Here is a 14,343-nt window from a genome sequence, read left to right as displayed (position 1 = left end):
TTCAGAGTTTCTTCTGACATCCATTTTGGTCTTTTGGTCTACTCAAATCAATTAACTAGTTAGTCTTCCTTTTCACTCAAAACTCATTGTTGTCAAGTCAGAACTTCGTAGCTGACCCTCTACTGGGTTTCCAGGCTGAAAATTGCTTGGGAAGAAATTGCCCATCTTTCTCCATTAGAGCTGCTAGTGGATTTGAACCACCAAAGAGATGATGTCTTTGGGTTAATAGTACAACTCCCCATTGACTACTCCACCAGACCTCTAGGCAATTAGTATCATCAGCTGATAAATATAAGACCAGATTTTTCCTTTAAGAGTTCACAGTCTGCTTGGGGAGACAAAATACAAACATGTAAAATACTAATGTCTGAAAGTATTTTAAGTTAGCTTATGAAATATCTTTTTCTCAGTCAGCACACAGGGTTCAAATGAGGCATTGGAAATATTATTTTCATTTGTATTTAGTTATTTCACAAAACTTTAAAGCATATTGGTTTTTCTCCTAGTCGGTAAGAGAAATGTAGTATCTGGAAGATCACATTAGAGGCAATGAATGAAGAAACCTGCTAGAACCTGGATTTGAACATTCTAAAAGATCAATTGTATCATTAGAATGATCTTAAAAATGGCAACCAGTAGTTAAACAAAGCCATGAGAAATCTCTTTGACTGAATTAGGTACTATTTCATGTCTATAAAATTTGAATGATCATAGGAGATAGAGGTCCATGGAAATAATGCATACTTCTCATAACTTCAGAGGTCATAAGAATTAAGAAGAAAACATATATCCTTAAGGAGTTGCTGACAAAATGCCAAGTCTCTCTGGTGATTGGGATCCATCAGTGGCTATGCAAAAAAAAAAGAAGATGAGCAATCTCTTTATATCAATTTACACCCTTAGAAACTCACCAAGATCAGCTATGAGTTGGTTATGACTCAACAGCAATGAGTTGAGTTGTTACATAATGAAAAGGAAAACAAAATGAAATAGAATTTTGTGATTATCTTTACTAAGGATAAACAAATATAGGTCTGTAATTCTAGAAAAAATTAAGATAAACATAATTCTCTGGTGGATTGTTTTTGCGATGTGCCATCAAGTTGACTACAACTCATAGTGACCCTATTAGCAATGGCTCTGAATCTTACCCTGTCCTGAGCCAACCTTGCACAGTCTCTGACATACCTGACCCCATTGCTACAGTCACTGTGTCAATCCATCTCATCCTATTTTGTGCTGACCCACCATCCTTCCAAGTATGACGTCCTTCTCCAAGGACTGACCCTTCCTCACAACCTGCCTAAAGTATGTGGGACAGAGCTTTAAAATCCTCACCTCTAAGGAGCAACCTGGTTTCCTCTCTAGGAAAACCTGCTTATTCTCTCAGAAGTCCATGGTATGTTCAATACAGTACTCTTCTCCAGCACCACAACTCGAAAGCATTGATGACTCTTTTGCCATCCTTATTCATTGTCCAGCTCTCAGATGCACAGCAAGCAATTGAGAAAACCATTTAGCAGTAAGGAATTGCACTATCACACAAAGGTAGACAGTTTGGATCCAACAGCTGCTCCACAGGAGAAGGATGAGTAGTCTCCTTACACGCGATTTTCCACCTCTGAAAACTCCTAGAAGGTCAGCTAGGAGTTGGTTCCAACTCAAAGGCACACAACAAACAACAAAATTCAAACCCAGGACCATGAACTATCTGCAACCTTAGATAATTATGTTGTTGTTGTTGTTGAGTACCATAGAGTCAGAACTGACCCGTGGTTGACCCTGCAGTAGGTTTTCAGAGGCAGTAAATTGCACAGGAGCAGATCCCACATAGCAGCTAGCTGGTGGATTTGGACTGCATATCTTTAGGCTGGTGGTGTAATTCCATACTGAGAGGGAATGGCAAATGACACGCTGACAAAGGAGATCAATCAGAACTAGTTTTGACAAGGACTGTGGCAATAGAAACAGACTCTCAAGGAATATCCAAACTGAATCCTTCTGATCATATGGAGATTTTTGGAAGTATTTCTTTGAGTTTATTATGTTTATTTTGTTTGTGTATAAAGGATGGAGAAAACAAAAACAAGCAAGAATGAATCAAAGAGGAGAAAAAGTTATACTCATCTCAATGATAACATGATAAAAACAAAAGGGGGAAATACGGGAAGCCAATACTAAATATTTGTAATAAACCAAATGCTATTTCAGGATGGAATTCACCCTGAGGCACCAAGGCATTCATTAAGGGTTTACCAGATTCTTGTATTTGCTGACCCCTCCCTCCTGAGTCAAGAGGAAGGTTTTCAATAGAAAGAGCTTGGCTTCATTTGCATTGAATTCTCTTTGTGATTTACTTCCTGATAATTTCCAATAAAGATACAGGGAACCTCAGGTTGGCCCCTCAGTGGAAAACTGCTGGTCCCATTTTTATGCTTTCTGTTCTCATTCTTGATTGTATTTCTCATTATTAATAATTATAAATAATTCTAAATATTTATAAATAATTATAATAATTATAAAACCTTGGTCTGCAAGACCGTACTACTAAGCATCAGTATTCTTAAACATTGGAGAGTATTTAAAAATATTAACTATGATGTAAAAGCAAGAATTTTCATCAGGGTTATTGACAAAAATCCAGCCAGTGTCCTACCCTATCTAGATGTTTATATCATTAAGCACTTTGGATCCTTAGTGTGGCCTAAGCTAATAAAAGGTATTCAATTCCAGAAGATTTAGAATTAAATGTAGAAATGCTAGAGACATAAATTTGCATTCTCAACAGTTTTCAGTGAAAAGTAATTTGTGCATATTTGATGTTTTAATTATTTTTTGTATTTAGGAAATTTTTTCTATTAAAGTGTTCGATCAGTTTTATGATTCCAATATTAAAATGTATAATTCCATAATTAAAATTGTGCTTTTAAGTTGGAATCTAAGGTTATAAATAGCATTAGATTGAGTAATTTGCGGCCCTCGGGCCTGTCTCTCATTGTTTTTGTTCAGACATTCCTCTAGGTGGTATAGCCCGGGTGTACACGTTGCCATATGGTCACTTGTGGTTGCTGTGAGACTGAACAATGTGACACTGATGTGTCAAATGCGTTAAAGGTTGGCTACCCAATGCATACAGAGAGTGGGATGGAGCTCCCCAATTAAAACAAGCTTGGAAGGAGGAGTGGCATTCACTTCCAAAATAGGTTGCCTCTGGAAACTCTATGAACCTGGAGAGAGGAAGAAAGACACCTAAGCATCGAGGACTCTCCTTCATAGGGTCGCTATGAGTTGCCTGTGACTGGACAGCACTTAACAACAACAAGTTCACTTAAGAGGCTAAGGAAATTCATATGTTGTTAGGTGTCATAAAGTCTGTGAGTATGATTTACAGCAACATTATGAACAACAGATCTGAAGCTTGTCCTATCTTGTGCCATTCTCATCATTTATTACATACTTGAATCCATTGTTACAGTCAATGTGTCAATCCATCTCAGTAAGGATACTCCTTTCACTAATCTACCATGCACCTTTCAAAGCATTATGTCCTTTCCAAGTAATAGCCTTTCCTAGCAACATGCCCAAAGAATGTGCAATGAAGCTTTGTCATCTATGCCTTAAAGGAACTTTCTGGGTACACTTTATTAAAACCATATATATTTGTTCTTTTGGCATTCCATGGGGTCTTCATTATTCTTCTCCAACAGGACAGCTCAAAGGCATTCATTCTTCTCTTGTAACCATTATTCATTAGGGAGCTTTGGTGGCTTAGTGGTAAGGAATTGCACTGCCAACACAAAGGTATCTGGTTTAAGGTCACCAACTGCTCTATGGGAGAAAGATGGGCAATCTCCTTCTATGTGATTTACTGCCTCTGAAAACTCACTAGAAGATCAGCTGTGGATTACTTCCAACTGGATGATACACAGCAATAACACCCTTATTCATTGACCAGCTTTTGATTACTGAAAATAACATGCTTTGGATCAAGTGCACCTTAGTCTTCAAACTGACATCATTGTTCCTCAGTAATTTAGAGAGGTCTCTGACTGCAGATTTTCCCAATGCAATATGTCTCCTGATATCCTGGTATCAAGGGTGTTGATTGTGGATCCAAGTAAGATGTAGCTGTTGACAATTTCAATGTTTCCTTTATCTGTCATGATGTTGTCTATTGATCCAGTGGTGAGATTCTTTTTCCCTGATGTTGAGAAGAAAGTCATATTGAAGAGTGTATTCTCTGATCTTCTGCAGTTTCAAGTCCTCTTCACTTTCAACAAGCAAGGGTATGTCATCTACATAACACAAGTTGCTGATGAGTCTTCCTCCAATCCTGACCCGAATATTCTTCTTTATAGAATCTAGTTTCTCAAATTATTTGCTCAGCATACAGATTGAATAGTTATAGAGAAAGAATATAATCCTGATGCACACTTTTCCTGATTTTAAACCATGCATTGCTCCCTTGCTGTGTTCGGACAACAGCTTCTTGTTCTAGGTGTAGCTTTCATATAAGAATAATTAAGTGGTCTAGGATTACCATTGTTCTCAATGTTATTCCTAATTTGTTAGGATCCACACAATCAAATGCCTGTACATAGTCAATAAAACACAAATAGACATTCTTTCGGTATTCTCTGCTTGCAGCCAAAATCCATCTGACATCAGCAGTGAAATCTCCAATACCACAACCCAGCTTGAACTTCTGGCAGATCTCTCACAATGTATCAGCAGGGTTTAGATGAAGTTCAGCAGGATTTTGTTTGCACGTGATATTAATGATATTGTTTCACACTTTCCATACTCTGTTGGATTACCTTTCTTGAGAATGGAAACAAGTATGGCTCTCTTCCAGTCAGTTTGTCACACAACAGTCGTCCAAATTTCTTGGGATAGATTGGTGAGCACCATCAAGGTGGCCTTTGCTTACTGAAACATGTCTTTAAGTATTCTAATAATTCCCGGGTCTTTATTTATTCCAAGTGTCTTCAGTGCAGCCTCAGCTTCTTCTTTCATTACCACTGGCTTTTAATCATATGATATTTCCTGAAATATTTAAGTGTCAACCAATTCTTTTTAGTACAGTGACTCTTTGTGTTTAAACCGGATTAATTACAAAGTTTGTATACATTATTTTTAACACTAAATCTTTCCCATTTCCTTTACCCACCCCACGCTTCACCCATCAAATTGTGTGACCCTATGATTAACGTCCCCAACCCCTAGCCCCTGCCCATCGTCACCCATCTGCTCCCACTTCCTTCCCATGGATCCTCATACATGTTCTACAATAATGGTCTTACACAGTATTTGTCCTTATGAGACTGAGTTAGTTCACCTAGCATAATGTTCTCCAGTCCCTCCCAAGTTAGGCAGTGATTTAAAAAATCATTGTTCCTGTACGCTGCATAGTACTCCCTTGTGTGAATGTGCCATAATTTCTCAATCCATTTGACTGTGGTTGAACATTGGGCTGTTTCCACATTCTTGCAATGGTGAATAATGCTGCTATGAACATTGGTGTACAATTCTCTGTGCCTCAATTCTCATTTTCTCGGGGTATGTTCTAAGCAGTGGAATAGTTTAATTATATGGAATTTCTATGTTCAGCTTTCTGAAGAAATGCCAAACTGCCTTTCAGAGTGGTTAGACATGTTGCTAGGAGATGTTATTCCCTGGAGAAGGACATAATGCTGGAAAGGGTGAGAGTTGGCGAAGGAGAGGAATACCCTCAACCAGGTAGATTGACATAATGACTGCTGCAAGTGTGAGGATGGCAGAGGATAGAACAGATAGTTCAGATCTTTTGTTCATTGGGTCACTGAGTCTTGTTCGACTTGACAGCACCTAAGAACAACAACATTCATGAACAGGGTACATTTTCCCATTTATTTAGGTCTTTTAATGTGTCTCGCAGAAATGTTCCATAGTTTTCTTTGTTTAGATTTTTTTGTACTACTAGTTAGGTTTACTCTCAAGTATCTCAAGTTGTGATTGGCTAATTGTAAATTGTATTGCTTTCTTGGTTTCCTTCTCTGAGTTCTTTGTTACTGTAGAGGAATCCCACTGATTTTTGGATATTGATCTCATATCCTGCCACTCTACTAAGCTGGTCTGCTAGATCTAACAGGGGTTTTTTTTTTTTTTCTGTCAAGTACTTGACATTTTCTGTGTACACTATCATATCATCTGTGTATAGCAATAGTTTAACCATCTTTTTGCCAATCTGGATGCCTTTTATTTCCTTCTTTGTCATATTGCCCTAGCAAGCACTTCCAATACAATAATGAATAGACATGGTGACAGTGGGCATCCTTGTCTGGTCCCTATTCACAAGGAAACTGCTTTCAGTCTTTCTCCATTGAGAATGATATTGGCTCTTGGTTTTGCATATATACTTTTCACTGTGTTGAGGAAATTCCCTTCTATTCCAATTTTGCTGTCTTTATCAGAAAGGGGTGTTGTCTTTTTTTCAAATGCTTTTTTTTCATCAATTGCTAAGATCATATGGTTCTTGTTATTTGCTTTGTTAATATGGTGAATTATATTGATTGTTTTTCTTATGTTGAACATCCTTGCATATGTGTTATAAATCCTACTTGGTCATGATGAATTTTTTTTATATGCTTTTGAATTCTATTGGTTACAATTTTCTTAAGGATTTTTGCATCTATATTCATCAGAGATATTGGTCTGTAGTTTTCTTTTGCCTTTTTTTGGTACTAGGGTTATGCTTGCTTCATAGAATGACTCTGGGAGTTTTCTTTCTTTTTCTATTTTTTTTAAATACTTTAAGTACAATTGGTGATATATTTTCTGTGAATGTTTGGTAGAATTCAGCTGTGAAGCCATGTGGTCCAGGACTTATCTTATGGGGAAGTCTTTTTATGATCTCTTTAGTTTCTTCTTTTGTGATGGTTCTGTTTAAGTGTTCTACGTCTGTCCTTGTCAATCTGTGTAGGGTATGCATTTCAAGGAATTTGTACATTTCCTCTAGGTTTTCAAATTGATCGGACCATAGCTTTTCATAATATTCTGATATTATTGATTTAATTTCATCTGGTTTCTCTTGTGATGCCATCTCTATAATTTCTTAATTGAGCTACCTGTGTCTTCTCTCTCTCTCTCTTTTTTTCCTTTTGTTAAGTTTGCTGGTGAGTTCTCAATTTTATTGACCCTTTTGAAAAACTAGCTCCTGGTCTTATTGATCTTTTCAATTGTTCCTCTGTTTTCTATCTCTTTGATTTCAGCTCTTCCTTCTAATTTCCTTTCTTCTGGAGGCTGTAGGACTATATTGTTCTTTTTTGATTTGATGAAGATGTTGAGTTAGATCATTGGTTTTTCTTCTTTCTTCCTTTTTTTTATGTGTGTTCCTATTGCTATGAACTGCCCCCTGAGGCCTGCCTTAGCTGCATCCCAAAGGTTTTGGTATGTTGTATTTTCATTTTAATTTGTTTCAAGAAACTTTTTTTATGTCATTCTTTATTTCTTTTATATTCTATAATTTTAAAACCCCATTATTTCCAGTACCCTGTTGACTATACCTTCTCTGTCTTGTGGTGATTTTTTTAAGTTTTTATACCTCTTTATCTATACTATCAATTCTTTCTTGTATGTTTTGTATTTTCTTCCATAACTGTTCAAGTTGTTCCTCATCAATATATTTCTTGTGGATCACTGTCTCTGGGCTGATTGCTCTCTTAATGTCTTTCATTGTTTCTTCCATCATTTGCATCTTCTTCTCCACATCAACCTATTTCTTCTGGTTTTCTCTGTCTGAGGTATTCATTGGGTCTGCTTTTTTAGTAGAAGCATTAACTGTTCTGTTTTTTTGTTTTTTTTTCCCCATGATGACTGAGGCAGAATGCTGTTTTCTTGACATTATGTGAATCTCTCCTTAGTAGATGTTATATTGTTCTTACTATATAATGTCCCAGGGAATGGCAATGTTTTGTGAAGGACCTGCTAATTGAAGCGCCCCTTTTGTCTTCCTGAGGAGGGATGACAGTTGCCCTCCAGAACTCATGGATCCACCTGACCTCTTCTGCTTGACCTGAAGAAATACCATATAATGTAGGGACACAGCAGAGTTCAAGGACAAAGTACGTCTCTTCTTGACTCTATGAAACAGTTCAGTGGGAGGTCCTTGACTTCATTCTTGTACTAGTTGCAGATTATGTATTGACAGGATTTTGCATATTGGTGATCTTGATTTTTTTGGTCCTGTAAAAGGAAACAGGCCAATATGGTGGTCAGGAGGTGGTGGGTTAGCAATGGGCATTCTTCCTTCCAGGGGAAGTAGGCTGGTCTCTCTGCAGGGCTGGGCCCCTCCCCAGGAGCTGGAAGAGAACATAAATCACTCTTTCACCTGTGAAAGGAAACAGGCTAATATAATGCAGGTTATTGATGAGTCTCCTTGCAATCCTGATGCCACACTCCTCTTCACAGAGTTCAGCTTTTCAAATAATTTGCTCAGCACACCCTTCAATGTTCTTTTGATGCTTCCTGGGTCATTTTACTCATAGTATCTCTCAGTACTGCAACTCGATCCGATTTGATTTTCAGCTCTTTTAGCTTGAGAAATTCCAACTGAGTCCTTTCTTTTTTTATTTTCCAGTTCCAGCTTTCTACACATTTGTTATAATACTTTGCTTTGTCTTCCCACACTGCCCTTTGAAATCTTTGGTTCATTTATTTTGCTCTAGTGTCTCTTCCCTTTGTTTTAGCTTCTTAATGCTCTAATGCAATTTCAGTGTCTCTTCTGATACCAATTTTGGTTTTCTCTTTCTCCTCTATATTTTTTATGGCCATTTACTCTCTTCATGGATGATATGATATGTCATTCCACAATTCATCTGGCCTTCAGTAATTGGTGTTGAGTGCCTCACGCTTGTTAAGATGACTTTTAAATTCAGATGGGATAGTCTCAAGGTCATATGTTCATTCCTTTAAATTTATTTTAATTTTCTTCCATCTCAATTTAAACTTGTACATAAGTAACTGATGATCTGTTGATGGCCAGTCAACAACTGGCCTGGTTTTGACTTCTCCAATGATTTGAGCTTCTCCAATGATTTCTTCCATAGATGTAGTCAATCTGATTCCTATGAAGCCCATCAGGTGAGGTCTTTGTAAAAAATGTCACCATTTGTGTTTTTTTAGAAGATATTTGAGATGACTAAATAACTGAGTTCATACATAAAAATTCATTGGATTTGTAAGAATAATTTGAATACTTAAGATGATAGGTCAATCAGATAATTAAACATATATAAGAAATTAATAAATATCTACATTAGGAAGAATGTCTAGTGAGCTATTTATTAAAACTGGGACAACCACCTGGTCAGCTGACTGGAAAAGAACCATATTTATTCCCATTCCAAAGAAAAGTGATCCCAAATAATATTATTGATATCACATGCAAAATTATTAAAAAAATGACTGGTACAGCATATCAACAGAGAACTGCCAGATGTGTAGGTGGGTTTAGAAGATACCATGGTACTAGGGATATTATAGAAATATTAGATGGATCTTGGTTGAAAACAAAGAGGACCAGAGGAATGTCTGTGTTTCGTTGACTATGCAAAGGCATTTGACTGTGTGGATTATAACAAACTGTGGCTAACTCTGAGAAAAATGGGAATCCCAGAACACTCAGTTGCACTTATGTAAAACCTATGCTTGGACCATGCTGCAGTCATCAGAACAGAGCAAGGAAATACTGTGCGGTTCAAAATCAGGAAGGGTATGTGCCAGGGATGTGTCCTATCTCCACACCTTTTCAATCTATATGCAGAACAGATCATCTGGGAGCCTGGGCTCCATGAAGAGGAATGTGGCATCAGGATTGGAGGAAGACTCATCAACAACCTGTTGTGAAGATGCCACAACCTTGCTTGCCAAAACTAAGAAGGACCTGAAGGGCTTGCTGCAGAATATCAAGTACTGCAGCCTTAAATATGGACTGAAGCTCAACATCAAGAAAACAAAGGTTCTCACCACTGGGCCGATTGGCAGCATCATGAAAGATGGTAAAGAGAATGAGATTGTTAAAAGTTTCAGCCTGCTTGGCTCACCAATCAACACTCTTGGTGACAGCAGTCAGGAAATTAAAAGACATAAATTGCATTGGAGACATCTCCAAAGTACTGAAGAGCAACAGCATCAGTCTGGAGACTAAGGTGTGCCTAATCCACGCCATAGTCTTCACAATTACTTGCTATGCATCAGAAAGTTGGACAATGACTAGGGATGATAGAAGGAGAATTGATGGCTTTGAGTTGTGTTGCTGGAGAAAAGTATTGACTATATCATGGACTGTTAGGAAAACAAACAGATTTGTCGTAGAGAGGGTGAAACCAGGGTGCTCCTTGGAGGCAAGGATTCTGAAGCTTTATCTGACAGACTTTGGGCATGTTACAAGGAGGGACCAATCCTTGGATAGGGACATCATGCTAGGGAGGGTGAAGGGACAGTTCAAGATAGGAAGACCCTTGGGTTGATTCAGTAACTGGGGTAATGGGGGAAGGTGTATCAGAGACACTAAGTTTGGCACAAGATAGACCAAGGTTCAGAGCTGTTGTACAAATGGTCTTTATAAGTCTCAAGTTACTCAACAGCACATAATAACAATAACAACATATAATTAATTAAACTATTCCAAAGGTAAGTATAAAATATGCTATTTACATTTTTAAAATTTTTCTACTAATTTACAAAATTCAAATACATTGTTTTCAAGAACAAATTCTTTCAATTTCCCTAATCTCTCCCACCCATCACATTGTTCAACCCATGATTAATAGCCCCTTCCCGCTGCACATCTTCATCCCTCTGCTTCCACCCTCTCCCACCCCTTTTGGATCCTTATATGCATTCTAAAATAATGGTTTCATACAATATTTATCATTGTGGGACTGAGTTAGTTCACTCAGCATAATGCTCTTCAGTCCCTCCCAATTTAGGTAATAATTTACTAAATCATTGCTCCTGCATGCTGTATAGTATTCCATTGTGTGAATGTACAATAATTTGTCAATCCATTTGTTTGTGGATGGACATTTGGGCTGTTTCCATGTTCTTTTTTTAAAAAAAATAATTTTAATGAGCATTTACAGAGATTTTGGATTTCCATTCATTCATTGCTGCACTTCTCTACCAACCCAGCCCCCCCCCCCCCCCCCCCCAGTTTACTCCTCTCTTTCAAAAGTAAAAGAAACACTCCTTCCCTGGTACACAATCCTCCATTTGTGCCTCAGTTTTTGTGTTCTCGGGGTATCTTTCAAGTAGTGGAATAGCTATGTTCAGCTTTTTAAGGAAGCACCAAACTGCCTTCCAGAATGGTCATTAACATTTTATAATCCCACCAACAATGTATAAGAGTTCCTATCTCACCACACCCTCTCCAACATCTATTACTTGCTACCCTGTTAAACTTTGCCACTGTAACTGGAGTGAGATGGCACCTCATTGTGGTTTTGCTTTGCATCTCTCTTATTGCCAGTGATTTGGAGCATTTCTTCATGTGTCTGTTTATCGTTCTAATATCTTCCTCTGTGAAAATTATTTCCATATCTGTTACCCATTTTGTAACTGGGTTATCAGTCTTTTTCTTGTAGAGGCCCAGGAGAATTCTGTAAACTTTCGTTATAAGACTCTTACCTGAGATGGTATTACCAAATGTTTCCAATCTGTAGGTTTTCGTTTCACCCTGTTGGGAAGAGTTTTTGATGCACACATGGATTTAATCTTTAGAAGCTCCCATGTATCAATTTTATCCTCTTCAGATTGTTCATTTCAGGTTGTATTTAGCAGTCTCTTTATACCTTGAACTAGTACTTCTAAGCTCTATCCTAGTTATGTATTACCATTATGGTTTTGAGTTTTACTCTTAGGTCTTTAATCCACCTTGAGTTGATTTTTGTGTATGGTGTGAGTTGTGGATCCTGTCTCAGCTAACCTCTTCAACAAATGGTGCTGGCAGAACTGGTCTTCCATCTGCAGAAAGCTATTTACGTTTTATAGAAAGATTAATTGTTAGGTGCAATCAAGTTGATTATGGCTCATAATGACCTTATGAACAAGAGAGCTGAACTTTGCTCTACCCTGAACCTCTTCATGATCTCTGTCATGCTCATGTACATTTTAATACTCACTATGTTGATCCATCTTATTGAGGGCCTTTCTTTCTTTCGATGGTCGCCTATCTTTCCCAGTATGATGACTATCCAAAGACTGGTTCCTCTTGAAAATATGCCCAAAATAAGTCGAAGTTTCACTATCCTTGTCTCTAAGAAACTCTCTTGCTGCATTTCCTTTAAGACAGATTTGCATGTTCTTTAGCAGCCTGTGACATATTCAATACTCTTCACCACACCATTACTCAAAAAGTATAGATTTTTATTCTGTCATTCTTATTCATTGTCCAGTTTTCAGATGCATAGGAAGTAATGGAAAAGATTGTTTGCATCACGCACACCTTAGTCTTTAAACTGACATCCTTGCTCTTTATAACCTTGGAGAGGGCCTTGATGGCAGCTTTTCCCGTTGAAACACATCTTTTGTTGCTTTATTGCTACAACCATGGGCATTGATTTTGGATTAAAAAAAAATAAAATTCTTGGCAATTTCCAACTTTTATCTGTCTTTCATATTACTATTTGTCCAGTGGTAAGGATTTTTGTTTTCTTTTTATCTTACTAGTTTATTTACAGTATTAGAATACATTATTTTTCAGACCAGATTCTTCCAATTTCCCTCACTCCTCCACCAAATTGAACAACCCCATGATTATCCCCCACTTTGCACATCCTCATTCCTCTACTTCCACCTTCCTCCCCCCTTGAATCCTCATACACATTCTACAATAGTGGTTTTATACAATTATTTGTCCTTGTGGAACTAAGATCACTCAGAATAATGGTCTCCTGTCCCTCCCAAGTTAGCTAATAATTTACAGAATCATTGCTCCTGCATGCTGCATGGTATTACATTGTATGAATGTACCATAATTTCTCAATCCAATCGTTTGTGGCTGGGTATCAGGGCTGTTTCCATGTTCTTGCACTGGTGAATACCGCTATGAACATTGGTGTACAAGTCTCCATTTGTGCCTCAGTTGTCATTTTCTCAGTGTCTATTCCAAACAGTGGAATAGCTGGATAGTATGGCATTTCTATGTTCAGCTTTTTGAGGAAGGGTCAAACTGCCTTCCAGAATGGTTGCACCATTTTACAATCCCACCAACAATATTTAAGGTTGTACAATCTTTAATATTTTTTAGCAAGGGGCTCAAGAATGAGAACAAGAATAATAAATATTTTAAGCACACTAAATGTATGTAGAAGAATATTAATCCTTAAATTTTCATTTTAAACACAGCAAATACTATTTTTTAAATATTTTTATGGATTTTAATGAACGTTTACAGAGACCTAGGGTTTCTATTTATTCATTATTGAACTTTTCTCCCTGCCCCCTCAATTCGCTTTGCTATTTGAAAAGTAAAAGAAAAATTTGTTTCTTGTTATACAATCCCTCCCACCAAGTCCACTCTGCTGTGCAGCCTTCATTCTGGACTCCTGTCATTACAATTGTACCTAATCTATATCCCTTTTAAACGGTTCTTTCCCTCATCTGTTTCAATGTATTCAATGTAGTATACATTATTTATCCCCTCTTTCTCAGTCTTGCCTCAACCCCAGTGCCAGTCCCATTTTACAGCAGTGGTCAACCCTGATGTCAGTCCCGTTTTACAATAGTGGCCCTATGCAATATTTGTCCTTTTGTGACTGAGATATTTCACTCAGCATAATGTCCTCCAGGGTCACCTATTTTGTATATTTCATGAGTTCCTTGTTTTTCATTGCAGCATAGTATTCCATTGTGTGAATACACCACAGCTTTTCTATCCATTCCTTTGTTGATGGACACTTTGGTTGTTTCCAACTCTTTGCTATTGTGAACAAAGCTACAATAAACATGGGTGTGCATATATCTGCTTGGGTGGCTGGTTATGGTTTCTTTAAGGTATAGTCACAGTAGTAGAATTTCTGGGTCAAATTGTAGCTCTATTTGCAACTTTTTGAGAAAGTGCCATACAGCCTTTCATAGTTATTGAACTATTTTACACTCCCACCAACAGTGAATAGGGGTTCCAATTTCTCCACATATTCACCAGCATTTGATGTTTGCTGTTCTGTTAAATTTTGCTATTTTTACTGGGGTGAGATGATGTCTCATAGCTGTTTTGATTTGCATATCTCTCAGAGCTAGGGATTTTGAACATTTCTTCATGTGTGTGTTTGCCAACTGAATGTCTTTGTTGAAGTGTCTGTT

This window comes from Elephantulus edwardii, unplaced genomic scaffold (genome assembly GCF_000299155.1).
Source record: "Elephantulus edwardii isolate Elephantulus edwardi_28Jun2011 unplaced genomic scaffold, EleEdw1.0 scaffold00140, whole genome shotgun sequence".
Classification (NCBI taxonomy): Eukaryota; Metazoa; Chordata; class Mammalia; order Macroscelidea; family Macroscelididae; genus Elephantulus; species Elephantulus edwardii.
This window is presented reverse-complemented; position numbering follows the sequence as displayed.